Consider the following 21,398-nt stretch of genomic DNA (forward strand, 5'->3'; position numbering starts at 1 on the left):
CGGCGGGCCGGGCAGCCCGCCTGCCCCCGGCTCGGCCCGGGTCACCCACCGGCCCGGCCCCGCACCGCGTGCATCCTCCCGGTGCTGGTCCGCCTGCTGCTGCTGTGGTGCTGCAGTGATTTAACGGAAAAAATAATAATTTATTGCCTGTAATCAGCACTGGCAGCGTGTGGCCACGTTAGTAGTGACAAGGCAATACCCAAACTGCTGGGTTTCTGCCTTTTCCTGCCTGTTTCTTCTCTCCCAGGCCTCTGAGGAGCGGTAGCCCCCTGAGCACCCGTGCCATCGCACCCCGGACACCACCACCCAGTGTCCCCCGCACCCCCGGACACCCGGGGGCTGCCACCCAGGGCGTCCCCCGGCCCCCGCTGGCTCCCCGGGCAGACAGCCACTGGCCATCAGCTGTGGCTGCAGTCCTCAGCGGGCAAGCTGAAGGAAATAATCAATATTTCCTTTCCTCACACAGGGGATGGAGCATGAACGTTGGGATACTTGATTGCAGCACGAGCATAGGGATACCAAGGTGAATGTAAGGAAAACATCATGTAGTAATTCACAGATCTTTTGCTCGGTGAACTAACTGCCTCCACAAGAGTGTCAATGGGTGGGGTCTCCTCTGCTCACAGGTGAAATCAGTTAAATTGTAGCTTGGGCACCTGGGCTCTTCCCTTAAGCTGTAACAGCTGAGGGTTTATTGATGGAAAGCCCTGGTTTGTTCCTTGTTTATAAGAGGAACGCCTTCCTGGGTGCAGTGCTGCCTTCAGAGAAGATCCCTGTGTGGGTGACCTTTTGAGAGTGCACAGGTAGGAAACTTTCATCAGAAGAGTAAGTGGTATCTGGGAAGTGTGGGAAGGAGACAGTGTACGTTGGTGGGGCAACCTGTGTGGTGATGGGAATTGGACGTGGTGGGGTGGTGTCCATGGGAGAAGGAAGGTCTGGTCCTTCACTTCAGGGAAGGAAGGCAGGAAGTTTCTGTGATGATGTCAGTCTGTTTTTGTTTGACTTTAGGATGAAAAGCGTGACCTAAAGACTGGTGAGTCGTTTGAGGAAATCAGCAGACTGCTCTTTCGGTGCTGATAACTGTAAGTGATTTTACTTTATAAAGCTCCTTCATACTGCTGCTGTTATAGAAAGGCTTACTGATTTTCAAAGGGTGATACTTGTTTCCTGAATTGATCTGTTGCTCTGTGGAATTGTTTTTTTTCTGAATGAACTGCTTCACTAACTACTTATAAAACATCCTTGTATTGAATTACTATGTCCTTTTTATAAAGAAGAATTTTACAAGAAGAATCATTCTTAACTATGTAAACAGTGCTATTGTTTTTCTTTTAAAGACAGGGAAATGCAAAAACTACAAAGTTTTGGTTGTTCAAAAGTAACCTGATGTTTTAGGTACTTCTGGGTGGTTTAAACGATTGCTTCAATTTCACACTGATAGCAACGCAAGTAATTTCTAATACCTCTCAAAGTCTCTATGTGCTAGTCTTACGTGCGCATTGTGAATTGCTCTGTGAAAGTTGTCTATGGCAGTCTATTTCTTTTGTAAAAGCTGAAAACTAGATTGAACTTCATCAAAAAAAGTGCAAAAATGCGAACTTTGCGAACTTTGTTGCTAACTGTATTGCTGAGTTCTAAAAGCCTAATGAAGTTTAGGATCAATTAACCTTTACAGAACAACCACAGAATCTGTTAAATGAATGGCCACTTACAAGTGTAACATTGCACTTCATTTCTTTTGCTGTGGGAGAAATGTTGTTTTGCGCTGAAATGTGTATGATCTTTGTGGTATTGTGTGGAAGATTGAAAATCCCAGTTAGCCCTTTTTATGCTGATTAGCGAGGAACAGTGTGTGGTGGCTGTGGGGTGATGACAACAAATACTAGAATTCAATTAACTTTAATAATCTTCAACTCCACTGTGCAGTAGCTGCAGGATTTTTTTTTTTTAAATATTCTGGCCAGTTTAGGGGGCTTTGCCAGGGAAAATGCTAAGTATTTGTACGTGTGTGTGCTCTGCCTGCTGATACAAATACTTTGTTCTGTAATTGTTCCTCCTTGCTGCAAGCCACAAGGCACAACTGGGTGACTTTACCAAAATGTTTTCAAATGTTTACTCGTAATAAGAAAGGAAAAACTTAAAAGAAAAGCTCCATGGGGTGGAATCTCAGCTTTTCCCAAGAAAACCTTTTTCTGCAGAAACGTGAATGAACATCCCATTGTGGCTCAGGAAGGCCAGGATCTGCTCTGTTACACCTCACAGTTTCAGCATCACATCCTGCTCTGCGAGCTTCCCCCTGGAGGGCAGGATCCTGCCCCTGCCTTTGTGTGGGGCTGCTCCCAGACAGAATGGGAAGCCTCTGGGGGGGCAGCGTGTGCTCCCCTGGGCTGAGACAGAGACCCCGGGCAGGGGAGACCCAGCCCCCCAAGTTGGGGTTTTACAAATGTCTGTTTGAAGGGACCTGTGCCCTTGCCCTGGGAGATAAAGGTTAAGGTGTATGATTGCCTCTTCCTCAAGATGGGTGGTGTTATTTTGGTAGGTGCTTACTGGTGGTATCTCTGCCAGAAGGTACTTCCCCATGCAGCAATGAGCCTGTCAGCAGTTTAACTTGGTTACCAGGCTGGGTGGGCAAAGGGGGTTGGGTGTGTTAGTGATGGAGGATGATGATGGCTGATGGTGACAGCAGCAGCGCAGTCTCTCCCTGCCACATGAGGCTGAGTATGTGGTGTGTGGGGTAATGGTTGTGGGTGACGGGATATGGCCAGGAAATCTGTGCTGGTAACTTAATTTAGGATCGTAGGCCTGGACCCCTGTAGAATTCTGCATTTTTTTCTCATTTGTCTTTGGAATGAGGATAAATTCTTTACCTAAATCCCTATAAAGAACATTGATTTACTGATTCTTTTCCCAGTGTGTGCATAATAAATTACTTCCCTTTTTAAAGCAGGTGGCTGTTCACAACATGAGCTTTCGGTATGTCTGCCTCCATAGCAAAATACAGGAGTGTAAAACAGCAATAGGCCAGAAACCTGTTGGAAAAGACAGCAGTGACAAAGGTTGCCCACATTAACTGCCAAAAAAAGCTTTCTTTTTTTTTTCTCTTCTTTTTCTCTTACTTTTTCGGCTGAGTGCCTGCCTGTTTCACTGTGGTTTTTGCATGAGGGTGAAGAGAGGACTTTTCTCTTTTTGTGGTGGTGTTGGCTGCTTATTTAGGTTGTATATTCTGTCCTATTGCTAATTTAGTTCCAAAATGAACAAGTCAGAGGCCATGTACATTCTAATTAGTAGTTATCTGAGACAGCCCTCAGAGCAAAGACTTCTTTTAAATTGTTTTGGATCTGAACATACTGTATCTACTTGAATGATGAAATGTTAGTAAGCAAAAAAGCCAAAGTTCTTTGTAGGAAGGCAATTGCTGCATAGCAACTGCACAGAGAGGATGCAATGAAGCTTGCATGTGTTCTCTTTTGTTGCTATTTTTGTCCTCATTTTCTCCATGTTCTGAGATGTACAGAAATTATTAAAGTTGTTGGAAGCAGTGATTTCATTCATTACTACTTCTGCTCTGAAAAAAACGGAAGCAAATGATGCAGTTTGGGTTTGTATTTTGGGAAGAAATAACAAAGGGAATTTAATATGCCATTTATGAAGGGATGGTGCGACTGAGTTCTCAAATGAGTATGGTCTTTAATGTGTGGGAAGTCTATGGGACTCTCCATGGTAGATGTTCTTTCTAGTCTTGATCCATTTTTTAATTCAGCTAAACCAACCCATGTTGTCTTAAAAGATAACCAACCCTACAAAACGGAAACATACCATAGTTATTAAAACATAATAATAAATAAACTTAAGGTGGAAATTGTCCAGAGTGGCTTTTTTAGAGTAGCTACTCTTCTCTGCAACAATGGCAACAGGAAAGAGGTTCCTGCAAATGTGGAATGGTTCTGGAATAGGTCAAAGAGGCTAATTAGCTCATGCAAACTGGCTAAGCATCTGACCCAGGTGAAAGTAATTCCTGTGATTAAATAGAATCTTAGTAATTTGTTGCTTACGTTTTTATCATCCTTCTTGATGATTACAGGTTTCGTGCACAACAAATATTATTTCTAAACAATGCCCTTTTATGTTTGTACCTTGCCAAATGATAATGTGAGAGCTGAGTAACCAGGATGTGTGAGCAGGTATGAAGATCCTGCACAGCCTCTGCTGCCTTCCCCTAGCCAGGCACCGCTCTTCAGGGCAATTTAAACATGCCGTGCCACAGCGTGAGTGGAGTTCTCCTTTGCTGATCCATAAGGTCAGTGTGGGTGCTGGGAATGCAGGGCTATACATAGAAATCCAGCAGCCGTCTTTAACGAGAAGTGCCAGTGGCATGCAGTAAGGCAGTGGGAAGTCTGTGTTTATAAAAACATTCAGTTGTGTCTTCCTCTGGTTTCAAGGTTTTGGGAAGACTCCCTTTCATGTCAGTGAGGGGCAGGAATGTAACCAAGAGCTGGAGCTGGCATTGCCAAATACGAGATCTTCAGGGTTACAACAGTGGCTTCTGAGCAGGCTCAGCTTTAAGAGTATGTTCCAGGCTTGCTGAATTGGAAAAAGCAGGCTGAGAATCAGGTCTTCTGTGAAGTTCTCATCTGAGTTATTTTTTGACAATGAAGTCTATCTTCTGAATCCTGTCATGTATTGCATTTGTTGGGCATTGGGAAGAGCCTTAGTAGGTAATGCTGCCTGTCTGGGCTGACTAATGTCGCTCTTTCATGGTTCTCTGCAATATCTGGGAACTTTCATCCTGTGATTTAGGAAACTCAGAAGATTCTTCAGGCAGTATCACTGTGCTCTGAGCTCCTCTAGGAGGAGTGTGGCTCTTGTACAAGGGAGAGGCCCATCTTGTGTTGAAAACTCCCCTGCAGCCTCTGTAAATGGCAGCATTTTGGCAATGTACAGAAAAGTCAGGGCCGGATACTTCACTGTACTTATAGCTCCCTTTGAGCAGCAGGCTTTTATCCCTAAATTCTGATGACCAGAATGTTTGCTATCTTTTAGGTAAATTATTCATCAGGTATGAACTGTTGGACACTTAGATATCTGTGCAAAAACTCTGTTCCTAAATTCCCACCTGAAGTGGGCCATTGTATGTTCATATTGTATCCCCCCTTCAAAGATATTTCACGACAGGTCATAAGTAGATGAGTGTAAGTAGATTATGTAAAGACCTATTTGTAGGTTGTTGATGAATGAGGTTTCCAGAGCCAGGGTTATTGAAAGAACCTAGTTTCCATTAGGCGCTGGAAGTTGTGTGTTATCAGAGCACAGTGAATTGCAGAGGTGAAAGGGACCTGAAAGGATGATCAATTTCAGAACAAGCCTTTGTTTTATGTATATATAATTCTTAAAGATCTTTGTCAATATTAGTATTTCAGCATTTCACCACTATAACAATTAAAAAGCTTTTCTTAAATCATCCATCTAATTTTTTTCATTGTGATTAACATAATTCTATCTATTCTTCCTCAGTGGTCACTGGGAAACTGTCTCTTATTTTTTTTTCTATACTATGCTTTTGTTTATCAGTTTGCTAGAACACTTCTTTTAGTCTCCTCTTTTATAGATTGCAAACACCCCTGATTTCTTAATTTTTTTCCTTATAGGACACGCTTTCTAAATGGTTGTGCTGTTGACTTAGGCTTTTAGTTTGAGGTTCACCATAACCTGTTTCGTGTCCTTTTCAGAAGGAAAAGTACCACCAGGTCCTCGTCCCTCTGCATTGCTACCTACCCTCTCCTTCTTATTCTGCATCTGAGTGATAGAACCTTTCTTTCTTGCATGATTTGTTCAGCTGAACATCAGCATCCTGACTTTGCACCATTCCAGCGGTCACCTGAGATCGTCCTGAGTTTTGTTCCTCGTTTCTGTATTTGCATTTGCTCTCATCATGAATTCTTAGTCTCTGTTTCATCACTCAAAATGAATAATAGTAGTCCCTGGATAGATTCCAGGGGACTCACCTTGAAATTTCTCTCTGGTTTGGCTCTCAGTACATTGTGAATAATTACCTCAAGAGGGATAGGGATTATTTTTTTTCTTAAACCAGTTATACACGTAACATGACAATTGTCACTTGACTCTTGTTTCGTATTATCTTGCTATGAACAGGACACCCTCGGCAGAGTGAAAAGCTCTAGTTTAAAGGAAATTAGTTCATATCTACCACTTCCCCTTTATCTGCTGAAACAAGTTCCCTGTCGGACGCGAAAACCACGACTGGAATCATCCCTCCTTCCGTGAGCTCTTGTCACACCACGAGAAGCCCAGTAGATGGCGCTCTGGATCCGTAACTCATCTCGTGTTTCATCATAAAAGTGGTCGGAATTGCCTCCTGGGCTGATTATTTTAAGTACTTGTTTCTCAAAGTTTGGCATCTATGCTTAAAGTGAAAATTACTACAGTAAGTGTCTTGTTGGATTGGGTTTGGGTTCACGTTTCCATTTTAAAAAAACCCTAATAATCCTTCAGCATATGTTTGCAAAGCAGTTTCATATAGTACCCCATGAAGGAGTGGGCCATCGCAGCGCGGGCGGCTGGGATGCGTTGCAGTGCTGACCCTGCCGTACGCTGCTGTACCCGTGCCTGGTGCATGAAGAAGCAAAATAGGAAGAAGAGAGCACTGGGGGTTTTTCTGCTGTGTTCTCGCCCAGTCTGAGTGTGACCCAGTTGTAATTTAGGTGGAGGGAGGTCGTTCTTGGGTCAGGTCAGCCATTACCACCATGTTCCATAGGTTGCAGAAAAGGGATAGTCTGTTTTAAAGGCTTCAAGTAATGTTGGTTCTGCTAATGGCGTTAGTTCTGGAATTCTGTTTCTGAACATGTTTGAGTTGCCTGAAACCATACCTACTGCTTCATTTTGATAGCATCGTGTGGCCCCAGTTGGGCTCTCCTGGGTCCTCGGTAGGCTTCTGCAGTGGTTTGGGAGCAGAGTCTGGATCCCACTGTCTCTGAGACCTGAGGCATGGCAGTGTGGGTGTGCTGTGGGCCTGTGCTCCGGGCACTGGGGCTTGTAGGGGGTACGTCAGCTGCTAGTCCAAAGGCTTACCACTGAGGCACGATGGAGCAGACTGCTGCCTCCTGCCTTCTTGAGAATGGTCGTCCTGATAGTTGACTGTGTCAAGGCAAAGTCAGTGGTGTTCAACCTGACCTTGGCTTTGCCTTCAGACAGACTAATGCTTAGGATGCCAGTTAGCTCCATTCATCCAGGATTTTAGAGCTCCCTCTCAACTCTTCCTGACCTGCAAGCACTCCTGAGTCTTCCAGGACAAAATAAAACAAGTTGGCTGAGCCACCTGGCAGTGGTTTGAACTGACTTGTTTGACTCTGCCCTAGAAGGGACTAGAAGTGCTTACGCAGCCAGTTACTGGGTCTCAGCTGGAAGGTGTTAACTAACAGCTGAGAAACAGAAAGGAGCAGCTCTCTAAATGGGCTGTGAACTTGTGTACCCTGGGTGAAGGGCTTTACGTTAGCCTTTGGCTTTCCCTGGCAGAGAGAAGGTGTGCTCCTGTGGCTGGTTCCAGTGGAGGGGTGCTATGAGAAGCTGTCGTGTCTCAGCTGCTGGCACTTTCCTGCATAGGTGTGTTCCCTGCCCGTGTGGCACAGATGGGATTGCTGTGCCTCGAGGTGTCCGGCAGAGCCCATGGTGTGCTTTGCAGGGGTGCTGCCAGGAGCCCGTGGGGGGAGACTCCATTGTAGGACCTTGTCTTGTTGTGTAATTCAGAGAATGGGGAAGCCAGTTTGGCACACCAGCTTGTCTAACAGTCTTTGAAATACAAAAAAGCTTTTTCCCCTTTTCTGTTAGTAATCTGGTGTATCTGTTGTATCATTGAATAGTAGGGAAATGATAATGCTTATCTGTATAATATTACCATTTTTGAGAAGAATAACAAAGTTGGAACAAGCATCGTACTCTTCACTTAATGTATTGGTGAATATTTGCACAGAGAACCACAAATAAAATAGATTATCCTGTTATCCAGGAGCTCATCTATATGCAAGATGAAGAGCTGTCTTACAGACAGAACTGTATATTTGGTTTAGGTGCATTGTGCTTAGAGTTCATACACATCCCCTCCAGTACATACCTATTAAAGGAGTTCACAGAAACTACACTGTAAACCCGCTGGAATAATTTTTATTAAATAATGTTCTCTGGTAAATAGGGAAAACAGAGCTGCAAGGAGGTTAAAATCTGGGCTTGGCTTCCCCACTAATGACAAACTCAGGCCCCAAAATTTGCTGAGACAGAGACGACAGGCTCTCGCAAGTACATTGGGTCATCCCTCTCCTTTCGGGTTGCTGCAGGGAACGGGTGTGCTTGGGCAGAAAGGACTGGGTGCCTGTGAGCCTTGCTTGCACCCGGGGCTGGGCAGAAGGGAGGTGTGGATAGTGCTCGGTACCTGTCACTCTCAGATGCACCAGACCAGCACCACCAAACCTTTCCTCCTTCATGCTGCTTGAAGAGTGTGGGCTGTGAGTACTGCAGCACTTTGTCAGTACTGGGTGGCCATTGTAACCTGCCAGCCTTGGATGGTTCCCAGTCAAACCAGTTTGTGTTTAAAGCAAAGCTGCACAGGAGCAGGGATGCTGCAGGTGGGGAGGGTGGCCAGTGAGCCCGTCCGCTCCTCTGCTGCGTGCCCCAGCCTGGGAACCAGTGAGTGATGCTCAGACAGCAGTGCTTTGTGTGATCTTGGACAAATTTCTTACCTCTCTGGACTTGGTTGCCTATGTCTAAAACATATGTTTACTTCCCATTGCAATCTGCCTGGAGACTTGTAGTCTTATGTATTGTATTATCACTGGTGGGCTTTTTCAAGTGGAGGAGGGACAGGGTGCCTTTTCTGCATGTTAGGCTTTGACAGTATCATCAGAGGGGCAGGGGATTTGCTCCACAGGGCATCATCCCAAACGTTTTTGATGATAGCATCACATTTTTCTCCTACTTGCCCTTTTCCCTAGAAAGGGGTTAGGCTATTGGGGTGTTTCCTGACAAAATTCAGGAGGTGGGTGGGTGCGGTGAGATTTTCTGGCTGCACCTCTCTGTAGGGTTACCGAGAGGGCAGAGAGCCCTCAGTCCAAACGGGGAGCAGCCTGCACAAACGCAAGTAGAAGCAAAAGATTCTCCAAGGCAGCACGTTTCTTCCTTCTGGAGCAACTTGCCAATAGAGAAGGAGATTATGTTGGAAAGCAGCTGGGCTGTTCTCTGTGTGTGTGCATTTGGCCAATCATCCTTCATGTGAACACATCGGCCTCTTGGAAAGATGCAGTTTAAGCCAGGTGTTGGTATTCACTTGCTGTCTGCACATCACAACAGGGAAATGCAAGGGGAGTTTGTGAGCCAGTGAAAGGCTGTCTCCAACAGAGAGGAGGACCAGAATCTAGAGCTCATTCTTGGCTTGTAATCTCACTGGTCTCTCTTCCAGTAGTGTTCCGTATGTTCACGCGGCAGATGCTGCAGGATGTCTTCGTGTCCTGCAGCTCACCCTAACTTCAGTGGCCTCCCTTCACTACGCTGCCCAGTGTCCTTTCTTGACCTTCTGCATATGTGTTTGTGTCTGACCATCCTCCTTTCAAACTTGGAAGATGTGGACAGACAGACATACCTATAGCATGACTGCAAACCCTAATTTTCTTGGGAAATCTTGCTCAAAAGGGTGAAGTGACCAGCTGCAGCTGGTTCTAAAGCACTGAGGTACAGAAGTCCATCACTACATGGTGTGTAATGTTGAAAACAGTGATAACCTAGACTTTGTAACACCTGTGGAACTGTAGGACAGCAGACTGTTCAGCAAGTGCTCTTAACAAAATGTGCTTAAGTTCTTTGTTGAACTGGAACCACAGCCAGCTTGTGGCATGTGGAATACTTTCAGCTGGAGAGTCTCAAACTGTTGAGTCAAGTCCTGTAGTGTGTTAGGAGTATCTCCAGGAGCTGCTGGCAGCTCAGACAAATTGGTATTTTTCTACTTGAGCTGCTGGCCATTCAAGCTGAGCTCAAAGAAGATCTCTGGGCCTTTTTGGGAAGCCAGTGAGAAAAAAAGATTCTAATTTAACTTTGCTATGGCTGAATATTGCACTTCCTTGTGAGGCTTGGTGTACTCCTCTGATGCACAAACATCTGCTTGTCTTCACCGGCAATTCCTAAGATGACCTCTTGAAGGAAAGGGAGCAAGCCTAATTTTCCAAAGTGCTGGTGATTCTCAGTGGAGCAGTTGCAGGTGTGTGCAGAAGGCCAAAGCCTGGATGAACACCTGTGTACTGGCCATGGCCGGCTACATCTGCTTTACCATTGCTCGTAGATTGCTCAGCGTTGGCTGCTGATGGCACCACATGGTGCTTGGATTTCAGGGTGCTCAGCCTCCTAAAGTCTAAAGGATGTGGTTAAATACCCTGCAAGGACTAAGAACCAACATGTGTCCAGGTGTTCTTCCTGTTACCTGATGTTAAGTACTACCAATATTTAACAGCATCTAAAGGCTAGTGCTTTCACTTCTGCTGGGCACGCTTCTGCTGTGTCTGTCTTCACAGGCACATCTCCTGTCTGTTTCTCCCAGCGTACCCACCGTGTCTCATGCACATTTTACCTTATGGGGAGAAAGCATACATGGACCCACGTAGCAGCTTTGTTTGACTAGGGTCTTCCTGTAAGTGGCAACCAGAGGGCCTAGCCCACCCCTGTGGCACAAGCTTTTAAAGTCCCATTATTGCTCTGAATCACACCTCTGGCTCCACACCCTGAGTCATATATTAAAATAAAACTGTGGGAAATAATAAAACCCAGTTATATGAATGTGTTTTTTATTATAAGAGTTCTTAAATTTTTTTTATTACTGCTTTGAGGCCAACTCATCATCTTTTGTTATGTTCATTACAAAAGGCTTTGCTCCAATCCCTGTTAACTTGAAGGGAAAGGAACACAGAGCACGGGGAGAAGAGCAGTTCCTTGCTGCCGTCCGTTCCCTTGTCCTCAGTGTGTCTCATAGTCTCTACCCCCGCTGCTCTACAGGAGCCCTTTGGGGCAGGAGGTGTTACCAGAGAGGTTTGCAAACCAGGCAGGTTTGCAGAAGGCAGCTCACAGAACAAGGGGTCAGATCGAGTTCTCTTTACATCTCATACCTAGCACTCCAGCCCATGGTCTCGATTGTTCCAGGTACTCCTGATATGAGCTACCGTCCTTCATCAAGCAAATATGAAATAGTTTTCAGCTTTGTTGTTGTCATGTCTGCTTTATCCCCGGCAGAGTGAGTGGTCTTTCTCAGTCACAGAGTGGTAGAAGATGAAATTGGGGGTGGGGGAAGTAAGTAGGAGGCAGAAGGCTTGTTTATATTTGCTAATTGGAAAAATAGATTGTACCCATGTAATCTGCAAGACCATCTTTTTGTTAAGTATTTAGGCTCTGTAGGTTAGGGAATGGGTGGAGCCCTCTTCTTCCTAGGGCTTTGTAAATTAAAGTGTCTGTATCTTGACAGAAGCTCAGGAAATTCCTTTTAATCTTTGGGTTTAGATCATACTTGTTGACCACACCAGTACCAGGACTCCTTGCCATTTTTTTCTCACCCTAAAAAGTAGCTGAATGTACAGAAACTGTGTCCTGCACCAGTGCTCCACTGGAGACGGGCATCATACCAAAATAAAATAATTCCACCTGTAATAATTCCAACTGTAGCACCTCTGGCTACAGTTTCCAACCCTCCCTTTTTTTTTTTTCTTTCTTTTCATATGTCTCTGTTTTCTCAGGTAGTAGCACAAGCCTTAGCCTGCACTCTAGGTATAGTCTGATATTGAAGATCTTCCTCTGTTGCAGGGTATGCTACTTTCTGCCATCCCTGTCACACATTTATCTAGGTCATCTGAATTTCTTTTGGCTTGTAGAAGAGCAGGTGCTTCTGAGACTAAAGCCTGAAGCTCTGATGGAGCAGGTGAGTCAGAAGTTGGCTTCCTATGAGGAAAGGGTGCTAAAGTCTTCATTACGGATTTGCTGTAGCTTTTTACTGAAGCTTCTAATAGAGGCAGTACTCAAAAAGATGTTTCTTAATGATGGGGCCTTCTGATTATCTACAATTCTGCTGCCACCAAACTTACAGTTCACAGGGTGCCCAGCAGCTGTCTGGTGTTGAGGGCTTGCAGTGGTGAATGACTTCCCAGTAGTCTTTTTATGTATTTAGTTCTTTCTGTTTCTGGACATGTATTAAATAGTTCTCCATCGTCAGACATGCATTAAATGTTCCCTGACTGACCACCCACAAATCATTTAAATAGTATTCTTCTGGTTTATTGGATGTCTTTTGTGACATGTATTATTCTCTGCTTAATAAACTGTACAGGATCTAAAATTGTGGCACGTCCACTTGATCTCTGAGGATGACATGTATTTTAAAATTACTTTTACCTGTATGCTCATTAAATCATGAAACATTTTCTGCTTCACTGCTAGGAAATAAATAGAAGTTCCTGTCAGGTAATCAGAAATGCAGCAGACCAAGAAACTGGCTCTTGAAACGCACAATAGATCAACAGGATAGCCCCATGTGGACCAAATGCCTGGAAACTGGGCATCATCTAAAAATAATGTATACAACAGTTGAAACCTCTGGGCACAGCTGTGAAATCCCTGCAGGTGTTTTATTCCCTGTTCCTCGGTAATTCAGGTGACTTTTGTAGGGCTAATGCCTGGAGAGCTCCCATGGAAACGAGAACTAATGATGGGTAGAAATAGAGCCGGGGAGAAGCATATTACAAAGGCTTCACAAAAGCTCCTGTCCATGAGATCTGGCATATGCTATTGAGGACACAGAATAATGGATTTGCTCACTGTACTAATATAAAGCTCGTTACAGGTACCATTCACTAACTGTGGTGGTCTGAGAGTGTTCATCCAGGCTCTAATGTCCACCCTTATTGAGTTATTGTATTAGGATATATTATCAAACTGAAATACTGGCTGCTTCACTCTTTCTGTTTCTGTGGTTTGTCAGAGCTTCTGCATTTCTGAAAAGAAGTGTATTTTTAAGGGAAGAAAACGATAGCTTTGAACCCGGTGTTTCCCCACAGGGTAGCTGTTCGTGGTCCTTTTGGTTTTGTGAGTAATTGGTCTGGTCCCGGGCGCTCAGTATCTAACACTTTGCATAGAGTGAGTGGGTGAATGACTTATATCCATGGCAGTGGTGCCTCTGGGTAGGGAGAACAACTGGGAAATTCAGTTCTTATAAATCTATAAAAATAGCCAAGAGCTGTAATGTACTGTAAAGCTGCCACATTAACACGCACTGGGCTGTCCTGTCATTGTTTTGATATGCAGCAACAGTTTTATGGCTGTCTCAGAAGGTGTTATAAAGCTTTGTTTCAACACGGATAATATTCCAAATCCAAATTTTGCTTCATTTTTATGTGGTTTCAGAAAACTAAAATTAACTGGAGTTCATTTGCATTACCCTGCTTGTCACAATTACAAGGCAGGTGCAGAAATAATGAGAGTTGGTTTCGTTTAATAGCAAAGATTCAGCAGTGTTTGTCCTATCCAATTGTCTATTTTTTTTCCTTTTTTCTTGTGAATTGAGAACCAGAGCTTGAGATGCACAATCGCTCGCTTTGGTTGCTTGGCTTTTCTCTGCCCCTCCTTCCCTGTGTCTCCGTGGGGTCTCCAGGGAGAGGGGCTGTAAGTCAGCTGGCACTGGGAAGCCCACCGCGCTTGGCTCTCACCACCTAAGGAGGCTTTGGTTTGTTTCTGTCTGTAACAGAGGACTGATGGCCAGATACAGCTCACAGTTTTTATGAAGGAGTAGAAGTTAAGGAATGTTTCCAGATAGAATTCTTGCTATCCATTCTGGAAATATCAAATACATGTCTGTCCTTAGTGGCTTAGCCTTGGGCATCTCCAGCTGGTTCTGGGGCTCAGACCTGCAAAGTGATGAACGTGGAGAGCTCAGGCCCCATAACATAGATGTGCAGAAAACATGGGTTCCAATGGAGAGTTGGCTTAACTTTATGCATATATTTCCTGTCTTTGTGTACTCTGTTTGTTGTCAAACACATTGCTGGTGCTTAAAGTAATATTAAGTTTACCTTTCAGGTAGGAAATGCTTTCTGAGGTACAGTTTTTGTATGACTGAGGTTGTGTGAAAACCAAATAATTCAATGTCCAAATCAAATAATGCTCACTGTTTTAGTTCCAGAGATGGCAAACGTTCACGTGCATTTAGCTTGTACTTTCCCTTTGTAAAGAAATAAAACTGAGGAGGTTTGGATCTACAGGTAGCTAACTGTTGAAGGAAATTGCTGCCACAGTAGTAACAGAGCCGCTGCCTGATTTCTGTTGGGTCTCTTCCTGGTCACTGGAAATCTGCTCAGCGTGCTCTCTCAGCATTGAAGTGGCATTGTATTATGCCATTCTTTGCTTGTGGGGAATATGACATCTGTGCCAAAGTGATTCTGGAAAGATAGCTCAAAATGAGCAAGCCACCTTGGACATTACCACCTTCAGGTGATGCAGACCAATGTGATGTCAGTAATGGCTATTTTGTGCATCTGCACCATAAGAGCTTGTTACATTAGGGAATATCAAACAAAATACTTCTGAGATTAACAAAGACAATATAACCCTCATGCCTTTAAACTGTCTCTGCTTTATGTTCGTACAGTAAATATGTAGCTGATAACTTTGCTTTTATGCTGTGCCAGCAGACTGCAACGCTGGCTGACAAGTATCATCAAAACAGCGTTGATGTGAAGGGGGATGAGTTCTGAACAGAGATTTTAAATGGTGGGCATTAAAAATTAGTCTTAAATTCTTTTACGGTATAGGTAGTCCTAATTAATATTTGCGTTTCAATTTGAGTGGTAATAACAAATAGATCACCCTGATTATCTTGAGTGATAATGCACAAATAGGCATATTTTGGCAGAACTCTGGAATGACAGGAACCATAAAAGTCTCTTTGTAGACCAAGTTAATTTGGGACTATGTGCTGGGCTCTGCTCCACATGATGTTTCTGTGGTGTCCTCCTGGAATGGTGAGAGAAGGGCTGGCCTTTTCCTCTCTTCTGGCTGCCTGTACCAGAGGCTGAGGAGAAAATGAGTAGGAGAGGCACAAGAGACATTGCGCACATTTTTTCCCCTCTACTCAGAAGTGAGCTAAGGTCAGTGCTTTGCTTTGTGAGACAGCTTGCATTCTTTTCCTGCACCCTTCCAAGGATGACTTCAAAACAAACAAACAAACAAAAACACAACCCACACCCCTATATTTTTCTAAAGCAGGCCTATTTCTGTTTTCTTTGTGTATGAAATTGGTTTCATTGTTGATAATGCTGCTGAATAAAGGCTACCTGCTTTCCACTAGGGTAATTATTTATTCCTTCCTGGTAACCCAGTATCCTAGTGGGATTTTATCAGGTTTTGCACCACTCAGAATCAACTTCTCCTGTATTTCCTTGGAGAGGATAATATGGTGAAAGCACATTCAAGGTTAGTATTTTCTATCTTTTTTTTTTTTTCCTTCAAGCATTGTTTTTAATCTGACTCTCATACAGGACTGCACAGTAGTCAGAACATCTGCTTTGCTTAAAAGGCAAGCGTGACTAAAGTTTGCTTATAGCAGAGCCATTTTAACTCTTCTAGTACTGGCCCTATTGCAAGGTTTTCAGACAATATACACACTTCAGTGTTTTAATTGTTCAAAGCTTTAGTGTTGTAAAAGCTGTACAATTTTTCAGCTCCGTTTGCTTGAATTTACTTTCACTTTTGGGCTTTCTCAGTTAATGTAGCTCACATGTACTGATGAAGGATTTTGGGTTTTGATTTTTTTTTCCTTGTCAGCAGTACCTCTGAAGGAAAGCTCAACATGTAAAAAGTTTTAAATGCTAGAAGAAATTCCAATAGAGAATCAGTAGGTGAATATAAACATAAATGGAAGAGTTATTGGCAAGAGCTCTGAATTATTAAAAAACCCCTAGGTGTGATTAATTTGGGACTGTTTTGAGACCAATGAATGCCAGTGAAGGATCTGATTCAGTAAATAGTGCTTAATGCCATGGGGGGCTGGCGAACTAAGCCCTGAACTCAGTAAGATGTATTTGGAGCATTGGGCCCCAAGAGTGATTCTCTGGTTTCATCTCGAGCTGCGGGTGAGTAGGTGTATGCTGTATGGCAGCAGGGTTGCTGTAGTAACTATTCATTAGCTTTAAATAACAGGGTAATTATGAAGGTAAAATTCATATACCCCAACACACCCTTTTTTGCTAGCTTTTCAGTTTCTGAAGAATGCCTACAGCCCTCTGCTTTGTGTTGTAAAACAGGGCACTGCCCCTAGTTGTACATGGCTGTTCCTTTGCTTTTTGCACCCTCCTTGCAAGAACGTGAACTGGGGTGAAAAGGTGACGTGAATCAGGGAGGCAGGCACTTGAAGAGAATAAAAACTCAGTTTGTCCTATGCCTCTGAGGATAATGAAGGTCATTCTGGTGCCGATAAACACATGTGTACTGCACACAGGACTGGTTTCTCCCTGAAAATCCTTGAATTATCTGTTTTTTCTCAATTTCTATTCACTTCTATTCTGGGGCAAAAAGCAGCTCGCAGGACAGAGACTAAGACGATAAGTGGCAATATTTTGGGAGGACAGGACCTAGTTTGGTAATCTGTATCCTAGATATTTAACTGTCAGGCACTTTTGGGTGGTATGGTGTGACCGATGGACTTGAGTTACGTAGGCAGAGTTTGAATGCTTGTGGATAAAAGTTCAGATCTGGGAATCAGTTTGTCTCACGTGGATTGACCCTAATTCGGTGTGTTCAGGGTGGGTGACTGGGCAGGGACAGTGTGCCCAGTGGTGCTCGCCTGTCGAGGACAGGGGCCGCTGACGCTTTATGTCACTGAAGTCACTGGGTTTTGCTGTCCTCCACCCAGCTGAGTGCTGCAGCCATTGGCTAGTGGTTCATTATTTCTTGCACTATGAACATCGTATTGTGTTCAAAGGAACATAATAGAGCTCATGCTGAGAAAGGCATCCGTCGTTCAGGCCCTCACCCAGGGTATGATACTTGTGCCAGATGTCTCACATTGCAGATAAATTCCCAGTACAAGGGACTGTTGGGATAGAAAGGACACCAACAGACGCACTTCTCTCTCTTCAGACGTGCCATTCCAGTAGGTGTGCTCTGGGATCCAAGAGTGAGCTTTATGAATGACACCAACAAGAGGACACTGAGTTTGTGATCCCAGGTGTATCTTAGATGTGAGTCTAAGCCTAATGCTTAGTGCTCTTGCCAATGAAATGTTTTTTTCACCACTTGACAAGACTCACAACTGAGTAGCAGTGGGTGAAGAGCAAAGTATTGATAAAGAAAAAGTCCTTATAAATTTTTGGCCAGTCACCTGGGCACACACCTAAGAACTTGTATGGAAATCACCTGTCATGTTTTTCTGTTCTAGTGGAGAGGATGTGAGCAAAGACTGGTTGGAAAAGACCCACATGGACCATGATTCTGGTGTGTTCTGAACCCGAGAGTTGAAATAGTTGTAGTGTGGTAAGAGACTGGTGCAACTTCCATAGTGGCTGAAATGCTGAGGAGACTGGAGAAAAGGACAGGCTTGTGGTAAGGGAAGAAATAGATTGTCAGAAACTTGAACTTTTGAAATAAAACTGTAGCTGCCTTGGGGAGTATGGAGTGCAGATCTGAGAGCAACCGTTTGGGAACAAAATGGTTATTAGAGAACTAATTCTTGGAGTCTAATGGGGGCTCTTCAGCAGTGAACTACTTTGCTGTAGTGTCTGGGTGCTCTAGCCCTGCACTAGGGGCCCCTTTTATTATTCTGAGGTATACTATTATGCTGTAAAATCTGGTTTTAAGAAAAAGCTGAAAAGGGTGATATGTAAGCTCTTCAATATCTTTATAGGCAATGAATAGTCTTATATTAAAAAAAGAAACAACAAACCCAAACCAAATCAAATCCACTCCCCACCCCTCAACCCAAACTCCAAAAAAAAAATCCTTTTGCATTGTCACCAAATAAAAAAATTGACAGTAAGAGTCTAGGCCTGTGAGGAAAGGGGGAGCTTCTATCCAAGCCTGGACAGAGTCACCTTTTTTTTTTTTTCCACATCTGGAGCATTTTGCCAGTGGAACCCTGTCTCAGTGTTTGATATTACAAGAGCATTTCAGACCTTATTGAAGTAAGGTTGGGATCTCTGTAAAAAATGCACTAAATAGACAGTGGAACACCATAGGAAAATGAAAACTGATAAGGAAGAAATTAGCAACAGATAATCTGTGGTAGTGTAGTTGTTTGAATTAGACCAAATATAGTAGCTAAGCGATAGACAAAATGCTATGAGGAAAAATAGAAGGTCAAAGACATGCCCTTTTATTGCACAATTCTGAAAGCTATACACGTGTGAGAGATATATATAAAAAAATAGACGTTGCTCTTTGATGTGTATTCCTTGGACCTGACACTGTATCATTTCATAAATAGAATCTGTAACTGCCTTTTGGTTCTTTTTATTTCATAACACTAACATGATGTTTTTTTCACGAGTATTCATCTCAGAAGGTCTGAGGGCCGAGCAGCTCGTTAAGGGAAGTGTGTTAACCTGAATTAGTGCCTTACTTGCCCAATGGCCTCTGCTCCCTTCACAAATTTTGCATCCTGCCATCACAGAGACACAAAAGCATTTTGAGAGGCATGTAAACACTTCAAACACAACTTCTGAGTCCTACAGACTGAGGACTTTATGTCTGCAAAGTCAATCTTCAGCATTGGGATGCCTGGCTGTGGGTGCTGGTGGCCAACAATCACAAATGCAGTCGTCTCCCCAGGAGCTCTCAGTGGTCAGCATCTCTGACAGGTTGAGAGGTGTCTCAGGCACTTCTGTGGATCTCTGTGTCATGCTGATCAAATTTGCCCCTGATTCTTAAGGACTGTTCATGTATCAGGCAGGAATCGGACCTTTTCTTGTTGCCTTTCAGTGCTCTGTGTTAACCACGGGGTCATTCTTCTTGTGCTGCTCTAATGAAATGGTTGACGTGTCAATCCATTACTTCAGAGGTTAACGGCTGCACAGAAGGTAATATAGCAGACCCTTGTGCCAAAGCAGAAACCCTATCACAATATTTCCTTTCTGATCCTCTCAGTTTTGACAACTGTTGTGGAAAAGAGAATAATAATAAAAAAAAGCTTTTAGTTTCTTGATTTCTCTCAATGAACCTAGGATTTTTCCAGTCAAGTGAATCCAGTTTTTTTTCTTTTCCATTTTCCTTGTTCTCTTCATTTTTATAAAAGAATCAGTGTGTGTAAGTTTGAATTATTTTGTAGATGGAAGTGAATAAAAATTCAATTACAGGCTCTGAGAAAACCAGGGTTGTAAAAGCAGGACTGTCATAAAATAGGTGTCTGCTTATTAAACAGGATTAGCTCTGTCATACAAGGGTTCAGGTGTAGCAAGCACAAGCAGAAAACAAGCAATTTTGTCACCTTTAGAGAATGGCATCCTGTCCTATTCCTTATGGCTTCCTGTGCCAGCATATCATCACAGTTTCATTTAAAAGCTCCACAGTTAAAAATAAAAAAATACCCCCTCACTCCCTGTCCCGCCATCCCCCCCACCTTGTGTAGAGACTGAGCCAAATTGCAAAATATTTTAAACAGGAAAAGCTGCTGCTAGAGTGAAAAAAAGAGGAAGGTTTTATTGCTAAATTAGGAAGTAGAAGTTCGTATGAAAGACGTTTTCCTCAGGAAAAGGTTGGTAAATTGTGAGGCAAGGTGACCTGCTCTTGCAATAGAGCAGCTTTCGCTCCCTCTAACACGCAGCGCTCCCAGTAGCACCTTTGATCTGGGGGTGCATCGTGGGCCTGGCACCCAAACAGCAGGAGCAGAGAGTGAGAGCCTGCATGGTGGGTTTGGTGTTGGTGACAGCTAAGGACTGTCAGCTCTCTGTAGCTCTATGCTCTTTTTGGTCTCCCCTTTCCCTCCTCGGGGACCGGGAACAATGTACAGGAATCTGTATCACATCTTGCAGTCAAGACAAGATCTATGCAGACAACAATTCATTATGAACATAGCAATGTGCATTCAGAAAGTTTTTCTGGAACACTTTAGGGGTAAACAACAATGGTATAAAAATTATATAATTTCCCATTCTGCTTCTTTATCATTTCAAAATGTGACTTAGAGTTATTAAAGCATGTTTCCCTAAATCAGGGCTTACATATTTATCATAAAGCCTATTGTTACGGTAGTTTGTCATCTGTTGTTTTGGTGTGTGTGTGTGTGCATTAGTTTACTTGTTCATTCCAGAATGCATGCTAGGGTTTTTCTGTTGATGATTCCAGCTACTCAGTTTAATTAATTACAGTTTGCTCAAAAGCCACATGAAATAGCTGGTCTCCAACTCCAAAAAACTTAGGAAGAAAGAAAAAACCAAACATCCTTATGCTTGTGGCTTATATGGGCAAGATCCAGGAGTTCAGATAGCAAATGCTCAAAGACGTGTTTCTGTGGAGAAAAAGGCTCAGGAGGGAGTTGTTTAATCCTTTTCCATTCTTCCCTCTCAGAGGTGTGCAACAAAGGGACAAGGTCAATGCCCACATGTTGTAACAAGAGACGCTTCAACTGGGTATGAGGATTTTTTTCACCAGGGGGTGGTCCCACAGTGGAACAGGTTGCCCGAAGAGACTGCAGAGTCTCCACTCCTGGGGATATCCAGATGCTGAGCCTTGACCAGCCCTGTGCTGAGCAGGGGGTTGGACTGGGGGTCTCCAGAGGCCCCTTCCAACCTCTGCTATGCCGGGATCTCTGTGTGAATCTGTGTGTCTTAGTTCCATAAGGGACTTCTCGTAGCTTAGACTTGTCAATACCGTGACACAAAAGCAGGAGATTTGTTTTCTACACACTAAGATGAGTAATTTCTCTATTAAAAAATGGGTGAATTTTAAATACATGCTTTTAAACAGACTCAATCCTCTGTGTGTTATGTATTTTAATTATTTTTAAGCATAGTGATTTATCCTATTGTCTTTCTCTTGACCTTGTTCTTTTAGGGATGGTTACGATCAGATTTATAGTTTTCTGTCCTGTTTTCCTTCATGTAGCAAGGACCAACAGTGTTAAACTGTGTTGAAACACTGTCAGTTTCAGTCATTTGGCCAGTGGGAATTGAGTGTGGTGTACGGCTATGAAATTGGAGTTTTCTTTGTGAATTGGTGATAGTTTTCTCCTCATTTCCCAAATGTCTTCATCTATGTACCAAGGTCTTCATGACAATCGGTTACATTTTGGATGATGTTGTTGAAAAAGAGGTGTCAGCATTCAAAGTGGTTGGTTCTTGTAGATGATGTCTTTTCCTTGATGACCTGCAAATAATTGTTGT

At 43.5% G+C, this 21,398-nt stretch overlaps 1 long non-coding RNA gene across 1 annotated transcript in view; it reads left to right on the forward strand.

Annotated features, from left to right (window-relative positions):
- The first annotated feature begins 1,006 nt into the window (after window positions 1-1,006).
- Window positions 1,007-21,398, forward strand: part of LOC106888101 — a 141,253-nt gene continuing 120,861 nt past the window's right edge. The window contains exon 1 of the long non-coding RNA XR_001412037.1: window positions 1,007-1,082. This is a non-coding gene — a long non-coding RNA (uncharacterized LOC106888101). The remainder of the gene's footprint in view (window positions 1,083-21,398) is intronic.

Source organism: Calidris pugnax, unplaced genomic scaffold, assembly GCF_001431845.1.
Source record: "Calidris pugnax isolate Ruff unplaced genomic scaffold, ASM143184v1 scaffold28, whole genome shotgun sequence".
Lineage (NCBI taxonomy): Eukaryota > Metazoa > Chordata > Aves > Charadriiformes > Scolopacidae > Calidris > Calidris pugnax.